This window comes from Hakea prostrata, chromosome 5, assembly GCF_041222555.1.
Source record: "Hakea prostrata isolate BN-2017 chromosome 5, UWA_Hpros_2, whole genome shotgun sequence".
Lineage (NCBI taxonomy): Eukaryota > Viridiplantae > Streptophyta > Magnoliopsida > Proteales > Proteaceae > Hakea > Hakea prostrata.
In genome coordinates, this window is record NC_142604.1 from 40,270,109 (window position 1) to 40,284,878 (window position 14,770).

At 38.5% G+C, this 14,770-nt stretch overlaps 1 pseudogene; it reads right to left on the bottom strand.

The window, feature by feature from the left end:
- Positions 1 to 13,411: 13,411 nt before the first annotated feature.
- LOC149015972 (polygalacturonase-1 non-catalytic subunit beta pseudogene) lies at positions 13,412 to 14,260 on the bottom strand (annotated as a pseudogene).
- Positions 14,261 to 14,770: the final 510 nt, after the last annotated feature.

The window sequence follows — 14,770 nt, forward strand, 5'->3', positions numbered from 1 at the left end:
ATAGTCTACTTTGTTTATTTGCATTGTGGAGATTTCACCTCTAATACATATGAAACACCATAAACCAAATCACCAAATCTAAACTTTGGAGCATGGGGCAACTTTTCTTTGATTGCAGAATACCTTGGCAAGGATATATGCCAATTCTTTGGGGTGTATTCTTGCCAGTGGTTTTTATGCTATACATGTTCTGGCAAACTTATACAAGCATGAGATATTAAGAATATAAGTTGGTATAGCCATCCAAAAAATAACAAATATTTATTAAAACTCTTAATAGCACAATGCAAAGAACAACTCAAATATTGCCATATTACGTCAAAGAATATAGTAAACTAATCAACAATAATAGTTGAATTTTCGACATATACATAGAATGTGTATGAATATTTTAAATTTATAGTTCAAGTTTACACGAACCTAAAATGAAGCCTATTTCAATGAAGAAAGCAAGTACCCAGGGTTCATTGTTTCAATAGTTCGCGAGTTCAGCAATTATTAAAGCTGCAAAATATTCAAACTTCTAAAAAAAATTATTTAGCAAGCAAAAAAGTGTTAGCTAAAAATCACGTGATAAAAAAATATCACCCATCCTTTTAAAGCGGTTCAACATGCATTGATGTATTGATTTGAATGAAAAAATACATTAGTGTTTTAAGGTCACTAATTGCCTAAAGGAATTGATTTCAAAGACAAATCACTTGGAACAACCCCTTTTAATGGTTTAAGTATTATCCGAAGTTGGTTTCAATGACAAATTTTCTCACTGATGATAACCTAGATACCAATAATTTAAGGTCCTTAGAATCTAACCAAATTCAAAGTAATGAAACAAGGATTCTGCATATGCTATTCTTTCTTCCTAGTTCCCCAGGTTAGAGTGTATCTGTTAGTCATTGTTAGTCTGTCTTTCATGAGGTTCTGTAATAACTGTCTAGTGTTGACTCTACCAATTGTGAACCTCAGTGGTTGTTCTTAGTAGAACGTAAGATGGCCCTTGACAGTCAGGATTACAGAAGGCAGCATTGCCAAACGAATTTCTGGTTTACTTACAAAACCAAAAAGAAAATAATTCACAAATCAACCCCATTGAAGGACTATAAAAACTACTCCAACTGTGGATCTTATGAAAGATTGAAACTACCCAAAAGCCATACGTAGAAATATACAGAACTGGATACATCGTGAAGTATAATTTTTCAAAATTTAATTACCTGAAATGGTGAAAAATTAACTCCAGACAACTCATACTAGAGCTAGAGGTTGCTAAAATTTGAACCCGTAGTTAGAAATCCACTTGTTAACTGCAGAGGGCTCAAGAATCAGAAGCACCAATTCAGATACCAGATTATATTTCCTTGATCTGGTCTTTATATTTTGTAGTAAATGGACATGATGACTTAAAGACATCGTACATAAGTTCTGTTGTGGTCAAGTTGCTAACCAAGCATGAAATTTGTTCTTAGTGTTTGAACACATAATAATCTCTTCAAACGTTCCCTCGAAGCCTTTGAACCTCACACGACTATGCCGATAAACTAGAGGAAGGGAGGGGAGGGGATGAGACAAAGAGACAAGAAATAAATATGGAGAAAAAGGGGAATACTAGAAAGAAATAGAACAGAATAACCAAATATGCCTCCCACAGCTATATATTATCAGTATTTATTTCAAACTCAGGATGTAATGAAAAAAAAACAAGGAGAAGTAATCTGAAATACTATATCAACACCTGATAATTTACAAGAGAATGGGATTCATACCCCAAATAAATACTCAAAAGAACAGGATATAGAAATTAACTTCTTCCTTTACTACCTAAAAACACAGAAAGAAACTCTGAATAATGTTTTCTCTCGATAAATCTTAAGGTACTTCACAATATAACTGGATAAGTAAATACACCATTATGGCTTCCTTTGGTTCATTTTTTGACACCAAGCAAAACCCTTGAAAGAATTAAACCTAGGAATAGCAATGAGCTATTCTATATTTCCAACAAGATGATCAAGGAGCTCATGATCTTGTATCTGAAGCTTAGAGCAGAGGAATATTAGAGGGGTGAACAACAATCTAGAAGAAGAATTTGGGGAAGAAGAAGAAGAAACGCAAGGAGGAAGTTAGGAGATTGAGAATATCCTTCTTTTCTGCCTCCAATTACCTTTCTTAGTTACATTTATAGACTAGGGTAATGCCTCTAGTCGTGTATGACGACCTCTCTACCCCTATATTCTCTCATATTCCCTAAACTAGACCCATGTTTCACAATGACATTCTAACCCCTGACCCTCTTTCAACAATATTTACACTATTAGAATTTATTAATATAATTAATAAATTAGATGCCCAAGGATAAATCTGGAAATTCACAATTAGGGCGGTTACAGAATATAAGTTATATATTTTGTAACCACCGCATCACTTGAGGAGAGTGATTTCATTCGTACGAGATTTCTTCCAGAAAAGAGGCGGTTTTATCTCTCTCTCCCTTTTCTCCAAGAAACGCAGGAAGGAGAAACTCACTGGAGGTTTCCTTCCTTTACCTTAGATCTTTCTTCCATCTTCTTTCCACACGGCATTTGGGTTGTGGAAATACTTCCCTTTCCTTGTGATTGTGGAATCATCCTAGTAGAGATTTGGTGGTGGAACGAGAATGTGGATCCAGATTTACTTCCACTGCGAATACTTCATAAAAGGGACAGCGAATCCAGGTAAGGAATCTTTCCCCCGTCAATTAATTGAATTGATATATTTGGAGTTTTTCCAATATACACTATAACCTTGACATTGTCTACCCCTTATGAGAACTGTGTTCTCAAGGTTCAAATGCCACACCTCACATGCCTTAGCCAACACCTGCTCTCGCTTGTAAACCGTCGCTTCTAGCACCTAGGCCCAAAGCCATGCTTGCAGCCCATTTAACATACTTCTTTCTTTCCTCACCATATGACCTTACAATATTTACATATCTGTTTTCAATCTGCATAATTATGATGGAGCCACCTTGCCAAGATAGCAGCTTGTCTTCCTTCATGAGATCTATAATCTTATAAGCAAAATCCCCGTCTATCCCAAGTGAGATAAAATATATGGCACCATTAACATTGTCTACAGCTAGTCCTATGGCTAGAACTGATGGAGAAACACCAAGAGCAGAACTCATGCCAAAATCAAAGAATTTTGGAAAACACCTTTTTGAGTGCTGGGCCCTGCTTCCCAAAACAAAAAGACATTTACTGGGCTGGGCTTAGAATTAATTCCCTCAAAAAGCTTGTGGGGCGAATTCCACCTCTTCAGCCCATAGCCCAAGTAGCAAGAGTGTTGGATAATTGAATTAAATGGACTTACCAGGGCCCATTGTTGTGATTTCACCACCTGGCCCAAAGTCAGAAATCGATACGCTTCTTGGGTTGGCATCAGTTCCCACAGTCGGTTCAATTTCTTGGCCTAGTGGTCTCAAGCGGTCCAATCCTAGGTTAGGTATCAACTGGAACCCCACCCAGTCTAGCTCTATCTTCTTCCTCTTGTCTTCTACGATTTCATTTTCTTCACTAGAAACCATTGCCGCTGATATAGTCATCACTTCTCCCTCGGACTCGAGTAATGGATCCTGGTTAGAGCAATTCAAGGAGTCCTTTAATCACTGTCGCCTCTTATAGTGAGGCCATCGCCTGTGAAATCCAGCCCTATCCTAACCCTAACTCTGACCTGGAAATCCGGTTGTTTTTAGGTCTGAAGACCCGGAGTAAAGGAAGAAGCCAACTATGGGCCATCTCAGTAGAAGACATGGTGTTTGACTCTGAACCCATGGATGTTGATGATGGAGTCCCATACTTGGAAGTCTGTGCAGATCTAGAAAGAAAGCTGCATCTGTCTGAAGATGAGATTAGTTGAAGGACTTGGAGTATTATCTAACTTGGTTCAAAGGCATTTTCTTGTTTGAACTTTGCTGACCTGATTGGTCGACTGGGTCAGTAGACCAATCAATAGACCAATGGTGTGTTAAATCCGAGAAACTCCAATTTTAGGGTTTTTCACTCTCTATTTAAACACACCTCGTATTTCTAAGTGTCCTCTGCCTCCAGAACACTTTGAGAACGTGGGAAGACTCGTTTGAAACTCTCTTCGGTGATTTCGAAGATCCCTCTGCCAGATCTGAAGTCTCTCATCTCCGATCTGCTAGTCTAAGGTTAGTATCTCTTCTATATTGTAATTTATTATTTCTTCGATCTTGTTCTTGATTAAGATTGGGAAGAAGATGCTGCATTCTTGCAACCATCTCTTCCATAATCTTATTCTTTTCTTTAGGGTTTATGATCAGCATAGAGATCTCAACCCTAAGGGTTTATGATCAGCATAGAGATCTCAACCCTAATTCTTGTAAGATCCGTTTGAAACCCTAGTTCTTCTTATGGATCTGATTTCGTAACCATTTGAATCTAATTTTCATGGCGTACTTGTAATTGATTCTGATTACCTTTTTCTTGGATGAGATCTAAATCATCCCTTGTCTTTGCTGTGATTTCCATAGTGTATTTTTATCGAATTCTAGGGTTTTTCTCCAAATGGGGAAACCATGATTTTAAATTAAAGGTAATGTTTTTAATCATTATTAGTGCCCGATCTTTACTCCCTTAGTGTTAGAATACTATTATATAGTTTTCCTCCAAGTTTCGTGAAGTTCCGAACCCTGTAGATTGAGTTTCGGATCAGAAATCTTGTACTTGCTTCGTACTTACTGACTCTATTGGTCGACTGATTGGTCGACTGGGTCAGTAGACCAATCAATCGACCAATGAAGACAGTAGCTTTGTTTTTCGCTCTGTTTGACTCGTTTGCTCTCTGATCTCTTAGGCATCTTTCCTAATGTTATATCTATGATTGTTAGGGGTTTACTTACTAAGTTTGGAGCCTCTCTCTTTGATTTTTGGATTATCTTTGGCGATAATTAAGGTAAGGAAATTTATTTCATAATAACATAGATCACGTACTCTTTGGTTTCTACTTTAAGAAACTCTGAGTTTATTTACTGTTCTTGTATTTTATACTTCTGATGTACTACTGTAAGTATAGTAGCACTTCAGTTATGTCTTCTTGTCATTATTCATGATTATATGAAATGCCTATTACTATATATTGTTTAATGATTTGATTATGCTTTTACATTCTCTTTTGTATGATGAAGTGTTTGATTGTATATGACATGACTGACTTGAGAATGTGTTTGATTAAGTATGGTTTGGGATTGAGGGGTGTCCATTTGACACTTCTGTCCTTGGACAATACCCGAAATAGTATGGGATGTTTCCGGGGTTGCCCATTGACACTTTCCCGAATCATTGGTTGTCATACCTAGGGCTGTTTAGCAGTGTTTGGCTAGGATGTCTCCGTTATATCAGACCCGATTCGAAAGGGTATTAAGACCGAACGACCCCTGGCAGCAATGGGGGTTCACGGGCACTCGAGATCGGTGAGTTATATTCGTGAGAGGACGAATATCACTTTGTGGGGGCCATTTATGGGTAGGGTTGCATATGGATAGACTTGGGCTCATGGGCGCTCAAGACCGGTAACCAACCCATGAGAGGACATGAGAGCTTCCCGTTTACTATATGTGGATGACCTATAGGGTTGATGAGTCCGTAGACCGAGAGGGAATACGCTAATTCTAGTGTGAAGGATACCGGAAAGGATCCCGAGAGGGGAGGAATGGACGTATTTGGAGCTGAGTTGAGGTAACTAAGTAGATGACTTGCATTGGGCTAGGTTTAACCTTGACATGCGCCAGTACTTAGACCAATGGTGATGTGAGAGAGCGGTGACTTAACCCCTAGCCATGGATTGTCCGAGAGGGATGACGGACCCATTACCAACTGGAGTCGAGTGACTGAGACCTTCCCAAAGAAGTATGGTGCTATGACTTAAAGCATGTCTGCCAATAGAGACCAGCATACATAGAATTTAGATGCATACATTCATTATCTGTTTCATACTGCATTGCATCTTGTTATGATTTGTTGCATGTTATTTATGTTGTTATGAGTTAACTTGCTTTGCTGAGTTCATTCGAACTCACTCCTTTTTGTACAATCTTTTTGTTAGATTATTCTACAGGTATTGACAATTATGAAGGACAATACGATGAAACGCAAGCCGAAGAAGCGTACTACATGCAAGGTGCTGGCAACCATGAAGATAACCCTGATGATCCCGTGAGCGATTAAGTTGCGTACTACGATTAGACGTAACGTAGAGTTGGAACATCTATGTTGGATTGATGAAGTCCACTATTTTGAAGATGTTATCCATAGGATAGAAAACTCGTAGTTCAGTTTGACTTTCTTTCTTTGTTTTCCTTTAGACTCAGTTGTAATTCTTTTTAGACTTACGTGCTACATTTCCTCTGTAACTGTGGAGTGAGTTTCCGCCTCACTCTACTTCTTTTTTATGTGATTACATCTGGTATCATTTTCCGCACTCTGATTATACTAATATTCATTTCCTAATTAGATCTTTTGTTTATAATATTATACATGGTTTTATCTATTCATGATTATGTTATTGCATATGTGGGAGGATGATTTCCGCAATACTTGATCTTCGGGGCTGTGGATCACACACCCGGGTATGCCTGTTAGGGTACCGGCTGGGGGGATGTGACATCGCCCGCCTTGCCTCATGGTGGAATCCTTCTTTGGCCAAGAAGGCTTTGCCAGTGGGTACATTACCCAACCAATCTCTCTCTCCAATGGCGAGATTTCCTCAATTTATGCCTCCATTTATTCTTTAGAGCGAGCCTCTAAAGGCCATTAATTGATCTAAACTTTGTGTGGCAATCCCTCCTAGTGAACCCTTGTTTTAATCATGCCTTGGGATGCAAACGACACATACCTGACACACCCTGATTCACGCGCCCCCGAAACGACCTTGCTTTAAGGATGACCCTTGGTATGAATTTAGACCACCTCTATCAAGACCCCAGTTTTCACAAGCTTGGTGGGGCCCACATTATGGACATTTAACTAGGGCACGTGACAGTTCCTTCATTTACCAACTTGTTTAAAAATTACTAAAACAAAATGCTAAACTAAACATTCTCAAGAACAAACAAACAACCAGTTTGACAGTTTGACTCATAAACATATGTACACAGTCTAAAGCCCTGTTATGTTTACATTTGACATTTCAACAGTGTCTATAAAGTACATACAATCTCAATGAAATATATACATTCACAGTTCAGTTAAACCAACATTAGTTGCAACAAAAAGAAAAAGGTTTCCATCTTCAACTTTAAAGGTACTGTCAGGTGGCAGCACCCTTGCCCTTATCACGTATCTGAGGACCTATCAACATTTTCAATAGTGAGCTTTGCGGCCCAGTAAGCAATATAGACAACCATGTAAGTAAGTCAGGCAATTCATCATGCATCAATTATCACATCAAAGTCATATAACATTATGCATTTCAATGTTCCTTTCATTTATTTTCATTTCAGTTACTCTGACATTATAGTCTTGAGCCTAGGAAAATCCAGAGGATATACATTTCTCTTCACCACCGAAGTGGCTTCTGTCTCTTCACCACCAAAGTGGCTTCTATCCCTTCACCACCGAAGTGGCTTCTAGGCACAAAGCCTTGTACACCTCATGGATTGCCATCGGCACAGACTCAATCTTTTCACTTTTTAGTTTGCTTCATGCCCTCCCATTTGGGTACATTAAGCACCAGGACTTACAGAAGCCATTACATTTTCATTTCTTTTTCTTTTACTCTTATCATATTCAATTCAGCATTGCGTTACCATGCTCTATCTATCTCAATGTATCTTTTTCATTTCAATCATCATTCAGTCTCATCTGAACACAGTTCATGCAATTCAATCATTTAAATATGAGAGCATGACAATTCTACATTTAACAAGCATGAGCATCATTTCAAATTCATGATTAATAGTTCAAGAATACTATCAGCATTCTAATTCAAGCAATTCAATCAAGTCATTAAGCTGGCATCCAATCCTATGCATTTTTGTTCAATACATAAAGACATATATCATTGACTTTCCATAATTTGCATCAACGAACAAATAAAATAGATTTCATGTCATCATGTGAATGTTACATGTCTATTAAAGGGAATCACCCATGGAACATGAACAAGTAAGTGGTTCAGCAACTTCTGTACTCAGTTTGTCAATCTCCTACACAGTCTAGCTATCGACCAAATGTAGTTTCTTTTCATTCTTAGAGCACATTGCTCGATCCACCAAGGTAATGTCGCTGCTTGAATCACCATTTACCCCATCAGCTTTAGCTTCAAGCATGGAACAATAGGCAACAACTAGAAGAATTCCTGTAATTGGATCCATTCTATCCGGACACCCGTTCATGCACTCCAAGAGCAATTCCTCTATAGGGTGATTCATACTAAGAGGGTGTTTGATTCTTGAGACCAAGTTCCTTGTGACGTCCTTGCGATACGGAGGATCTACCAACCAATTCTTCTCGTTAGTCTCCTCAAGTGAATCTGTTGGTACGAAATCACCTTCATCGAATTCCTTACCACCACCGGCGATTTCCTTGCTCATCTAGGATTTGTCTGCACCATCTCTCCATTGATATCCTCGTGGTACTCTACTCAAACCACTACTGCAACATTGCTTGAATTTTTGGTGATCCCTTCATAGACTGGAGCTACATTGTGGTTCTCTGCTTTCAATTGCTCCACTGCCAATGACTGCGATCCAATCACATTATCTTCTTTCCCGCTGTGGTCGCCAAATTGAGATTCTAGTGCTTCAATCAATTCAAACCAAGTTGTGAATGTAGCTCACAACTTGGAAGCACCAGATCAAGATCTCCTTTGAAGACCTACCAAAGGAAGAAAAAACCCTCCTCTAAGCCACAACAATTGGAAGCACCAGATCCTAGTCCTGAAGCAACCATTCCTCCTGATGAGTCTGTCTCTGATCTTGATTTCCCATTGCATTAAGAAAACAGCCACGCATTTGCACCAAACACCCATTTCTAACCATGTGTCATATCATTCCCTATCCCTAGAATTTCAGAGCTTTATTTCCTCTTTGTCTTCCGCCTCTATCCCTAATTCATTGTAGGACGCAATGTCTCACTTAGACTAGAAGAAAGCTATGGATGAGGAAACACAAGCCTTGGGAAAAAAATAAGACATGGGATCTAGTATCCTTGCTTGCAAGGAAGAAAACTGTTGCATGCAAATGGATTTTTGTAATAAAACACAAAGCATATGGGACCATTGACAGATATAAAGCAATTTTGGTAGCCAAGAGCTTTACTCAAACCTATGGCATTGACTACCAAGAGACATTTGCTCCTCTTGCTAAGATGAATATTGTTTGGGTTGGTCTCTCATGTGTTGTAAACCAAGGGTGGAGTCTTCAACAATTAATTGTGAAGAATGCTTTCCTACATGGAGAGCTGAAGGAAGAAGTATATATGGATGTGCCCCTTGGTTATTTTAGTTTAGAGACCCATGGGAAAGTGTGCAGGTTAAAGAGAGCTCTATATGGTCTAAAGCAATCTCGTAGGGCATGGTTTGGAAGATTTCACAAAGCAATGATCTCCTATGGCTACAAGCAAAGTAATGCAGACCATATGCTATTTATCAAGTGGGATAAATGTCATACTACAATACTCCTTGTATATGTGGATGATATAGTCATCACAGGAAACGATGAAGAGGAAATTAGAGCCTTGAAGACATTCTTGGGGACAGAGTTTGAGATAAAAGATATGGGCAGACTTAGGTACTTTCTTGGGTTAGAGTTGGCCTACTCTAATAATGGTGTCTCACTCTCTTAGAGAAAGTACACCTTCGACCTATTAGAAGAGATTGGAATGGTTGGATGTAGACTTGTAGAGACCCCAATGGAGCCTAATCATCACTTGAAAGCTAAGGAAGGAGAACCAGTTGATAAAACCAGCTACCAAAAATTAGTTGGAAAGGTGATTTATTTGTCATATACTAGATCATATATCACCTTCGAAGTCAGCCTTGTAAGTCATTACATGCATGATCCTTATTTTTCACATCTTAATGCAGTATCGTATCTTGAGGTATTTGAAGGTATCTCTAGGTAAAGGTATTTTAATGTCTTCTCAAAGACATCTTAGAGTTGAAACATACATTGATGCAGATTGGGCTGGATGTCCGGATGACAGGAGGTCTACCTCTGGCTATTGTAATTAGTGGAGGTAACTTGGTGTCCTAGAGGAGCAAAAAACAGGTTGTAGTGGCTTGGTCAAGTGTTGAAGCAGAATTTTTAGAGCCTTAGCTCAAGGTAATAGTGAAGTGTTATGGTTGAAGGGTCTTCTTCAAGAACTTGGAGCATACCTGAAGGACGTACAAGGCTATATTCTAACAGCAAATCAACCATCAGCATTGCCCATAATCCAATTCAGCATGATAGGACCAAACATGTGAAAATTGATAGACATTTTATTAAAGAAAAGGTTCAGTCTGGTTCAAATTTCTTTTGTTACCTCTCCCAAGTAACTTGTTGATATATTCACAAAAAGTTTGAGTGTCAAGTTGATTAGTAGTATTGTTAGCAAGTTGGGCACGATAGATATCTATGCACCAACTTGAGGGAGAGTGTTGTAAGTCATATGTAAGTCATAACTTAGGAGTTTGAGTCCAGTTGGAAGTTTGGTCTATTAAAGAGTCTTTATTTTATGTTTTTTAGTCCCACATTGGGGAACATTGTACTTTCTCATTCATAACTCTTACTATTAATAAAGCCCTGCTATGTCACACAGGACATAAGTTAGGATTCTCTCAAGATTTCAACAATACGTAGTCCTTATGAAATTATTTTTGAAAGGTACCCTAACTACCAATTTCAGTGGGTGTTTGGATGTGCTTCATATACATATTTGCGGCCATATTAAAAAGATAAATTGGACAAGTGCGCATTGCATTTTTTATTGGGTAAAACTTAAATCATCATAGTTATCGATGCTATAACCCGCACTAATGAAAAATTGTATAATTCACGGCATGTTGTATTTGATTAAAAGACATTCCCATTTCGCACCAGACAAAAACCCTTAATAGTGGCTCCTAGAGAACACAGGTTTACTTGGGTTCAACTTGGCACAACTTCAATTCCCATACCTTTGACCCAACCCAACTAAACCTTTGTGGGCCCTCTGTTGTTAATTCTTCACCGCCAAATATACCCACCTCCATACCCCCTACCCCACCCACAAATACAACCAATCATGTAATACCTCACAACTCTACAAATGCACCTAGTTCTACCATGTTCCATCATCCACCACAGTTTCCTCACCCAACACCATTCCTTCATCCACCATTGCACCTAGATCTAAACCAACCACCACCAACACCAACACCCACTCAATGATTACTCAGTCAAAGGATGGAACAGGGAAAGCCAAGGTGCTATGTGCTTGAAAGTATCCTCTTATAATGGCCTTGAAGCATCTGTACTGGTGGCACCAAGTTGTTTTTCAGAAGAAAATAAATCACTAGATTGGCATTTTGCAATGTCATCGGAATTTGCTGCTCTTCTTCGTAATGGGATATGGTCTCTTGTCCCATGAAAGCCAACATATAACGTGGTGGGGTGCAAATGGGTGTATCGTGTCAAACAAAAATCTGATGGCACCGTTGATCAATTCAAGGCACGATTAGTGGCAAAGCTGGTTTTGATTATGATAATACCTTCAACCCAGTTGTTTAACCAACCATTGTTCACAACGTCTTATCAATTGCAGTGAGCAACAATTAGCGAAGTAATCAACTGGATGTTACCAATGCTTTTCTCCATGGTATTTTGGATGAAGAAGTTGACCCTACTACAGGGATTTGTTGACTCATGTTAAATACCCCAATCATGTATGTTGCTTACACAACATGATTTATGGTCTCAAACAAGCACCACGTGCTAGGTTCCAACGATTCACCACATTTCTTTAGGGGCTAGGATTTTATGCATCTACCACAGACTCATCATTGTTTGTTACAATCAATCCAATATACGGATGTACCTTCTACTCTATGTTGATGATATTATACTCACAAGTAACTCATTTGGATCAATAGAATCTCACCTCCATAGCTTAGGGACTAAATTTGCTATGAAGAATCTTGGCAACATCCATCATTTTTTGGGAGTTCATGCCACACGTACCTCTTCCAATCTTCATCTCTCTCAGTCAAAATATATTTTAGATATTAGCAAGAACAAAAATGACAGAAGCAAAACCAATGGCTTCTCCTACGACTGTTGGTTCCAAGCTGTTTGCCCATGATGCTGATTCCTATGATAATGTTACCCTTTATAAAAGCACAGTTGGTGCTCTACAATATTTGACTCTCACACGGCCTAACATTACTTACTCGGTTAATCAAGTATGTTAAACGAATACTACGATATCTTAAAGGGACTATAAATCAAGGACTTCTAATCACCAAGGGCTGACCATTTCCCATTACTGGTTATTCCAATGCTGATTGCGTGGGAGATGTTGATACATATGATCTATCACTAGATACTATATTTATCTAGTGCCAAACCTAATATCTTGGCTAGCAAAGAAACAACTTGTTGTTTCACACTCAAGTACAGAGTTTGAGTAGTGTGCCCTTGTTGTCACTACTGGCGAATTATCCTAGATTTGTCAACTTCTTAAGGATTTATGCATCTTCATCCGCAATGTACCACTCATCTGGTGTGATAATATAGGTGCTACCAGTCTTGCAGCCAATCCTTTTTTTCATGCACGGATGAAGCACATTGAAGTGGATTATCATTTTATTCAGAACTATGTGACTCACAAGGATTTGTAGGTGCAGTACATCTCCACTCATGATCAAATTGCAGATTTATTCACCAAAGGCTTAATTGCACCATGGTTCAAGAAGTTATAAACCAAACTCAATGTGACGAATAGTCCCATCAGTTTGGGAGAGGGTATTAACCAACTTAGTGAAATGTGAATAATTGGGTCTTTAAGTCCCACCTTACCCAATCTTCTTGAATTTCACCTTATCTCAACCATGAGTTTCACCTGATCCAAATCTCTCTTGATCAGTTCTACTTTATCTAATCTACCTTGTAACACATACCTTCTCCAACACGTTACCCAATTTAAGTATGATGTAACTACTATACCCAATCTCATGTAACTACTATAAAGACTCCCATGGAGTGAAAACTCCCACTACTATATATAAATTTACAACCTATTACATGAATGATTAAGCCAATTACTTCAATCACGAGCAAGTCTTTTACAAATAGCAACAGAATTAACATGTAATACAAACAAGAGAACTGGTAGAGCTTCATCAAAAGTAAAAATAAGAGAACTAGTAGATAATAGAATTCCTAACATGTTGCTTATCCTAGAGCTTTTGTCCATACAATTCCATTTTCATTTACCCAATGACATACTTCAATTTGGCCTGGGCCAAAACCCAAGAGCTTGAAAGCAAAATGATTTGGGTTCCAATCCGATGTATCATAATGGCATGCCATGATTACTCGATTCATCTTCTTCTGAGCCTGTATATCAACCACGTATATTTTCACTTTCTGTAAAACATGGCAATAATAGACTTGAAATGGAAATGGCTGACTGTGGCAAATGATTGGTGGTTCAAATAGGTTCTCATACACAAGTCTCACAGCTCCAATTGTGACATTCTCATAAGATCCTCCAGCGCTCTCAGTACTCCATATGCCTACATGATTACCTAATTTCTGAGCAACAACATCAATGAGATCCTCAACGGAAGTTTCACAAGTGCATTGCTCCCCTTGGTTGGGGCTCTTCTCACATATCTTAAGAGTGTTTTGAATATATCCATATGTGCTGGACTCATCCTCCACACCAAAAATCTTTTTCAATTCTTTGATACGAGCTAGAGAAAACGGGATTTTTGATGCTAGAGGTCGTGGTAAGAATGATTTATATGGTATTGGGTCCCTTAGATCAGGCATAAGCATGAAACCTCCCTCTTTCACCATAGACTTTCTGAAAAACAGCAATCCTCCTCCTTGGGAAACTAAGGAGGATTTAATGGGAAGGCCATCATATTTTAGTTTGGCATCATTCCACTGGGCTCTGGCGGCCGGGGTTGTGTATATGTCATCCGCTATCTTCTTCACTTGTGCATTTGTAGAACAAGCAACATTAGCTTGCTTGCAGAATGAATGCAAGTGAGAATCCAATTCATTTTTCTCCATTAGTTTCAAAAATGATGCAATCTGATGGAGGCCTAACGGAGAAGCCTTTTCCACTAACCATTGTGGAGGGTGTGGAAGACCAATATGCTCTTCCCAATATTGTAAGAAACCATGTTCAGCTCGAGAACCCTATAATTTCATTTGTTAGGGGGAAGGGTTAAATAAAAATCAAATAATAAAAGTAAAATGAAAAGAAGAAATAACCACATTCAAATAAAAAGAGAATAGGAAGATATCTATTTTCTCACACTGAAGTATGCTACTATCAGAAGTCCAAACAATAAAATCGCTTGCATACTGGTGGAACTGAAGTAAAGAATGCTATGAGTTGGGTAAAAGGGGGGATGTTTAATTTATATATGAGGGAAGTTTGGTATAGCAACAAACAGGAAAAAATTGCAGCTGATCAACATCTTTGTTGGTGTTAAATGTTGAATCTCCCTTGGTCTTGCTCCACTAGATGAATGAGGCCCAAAAAATTGGAATGTGATGTGATGGTCTGTGATTTGT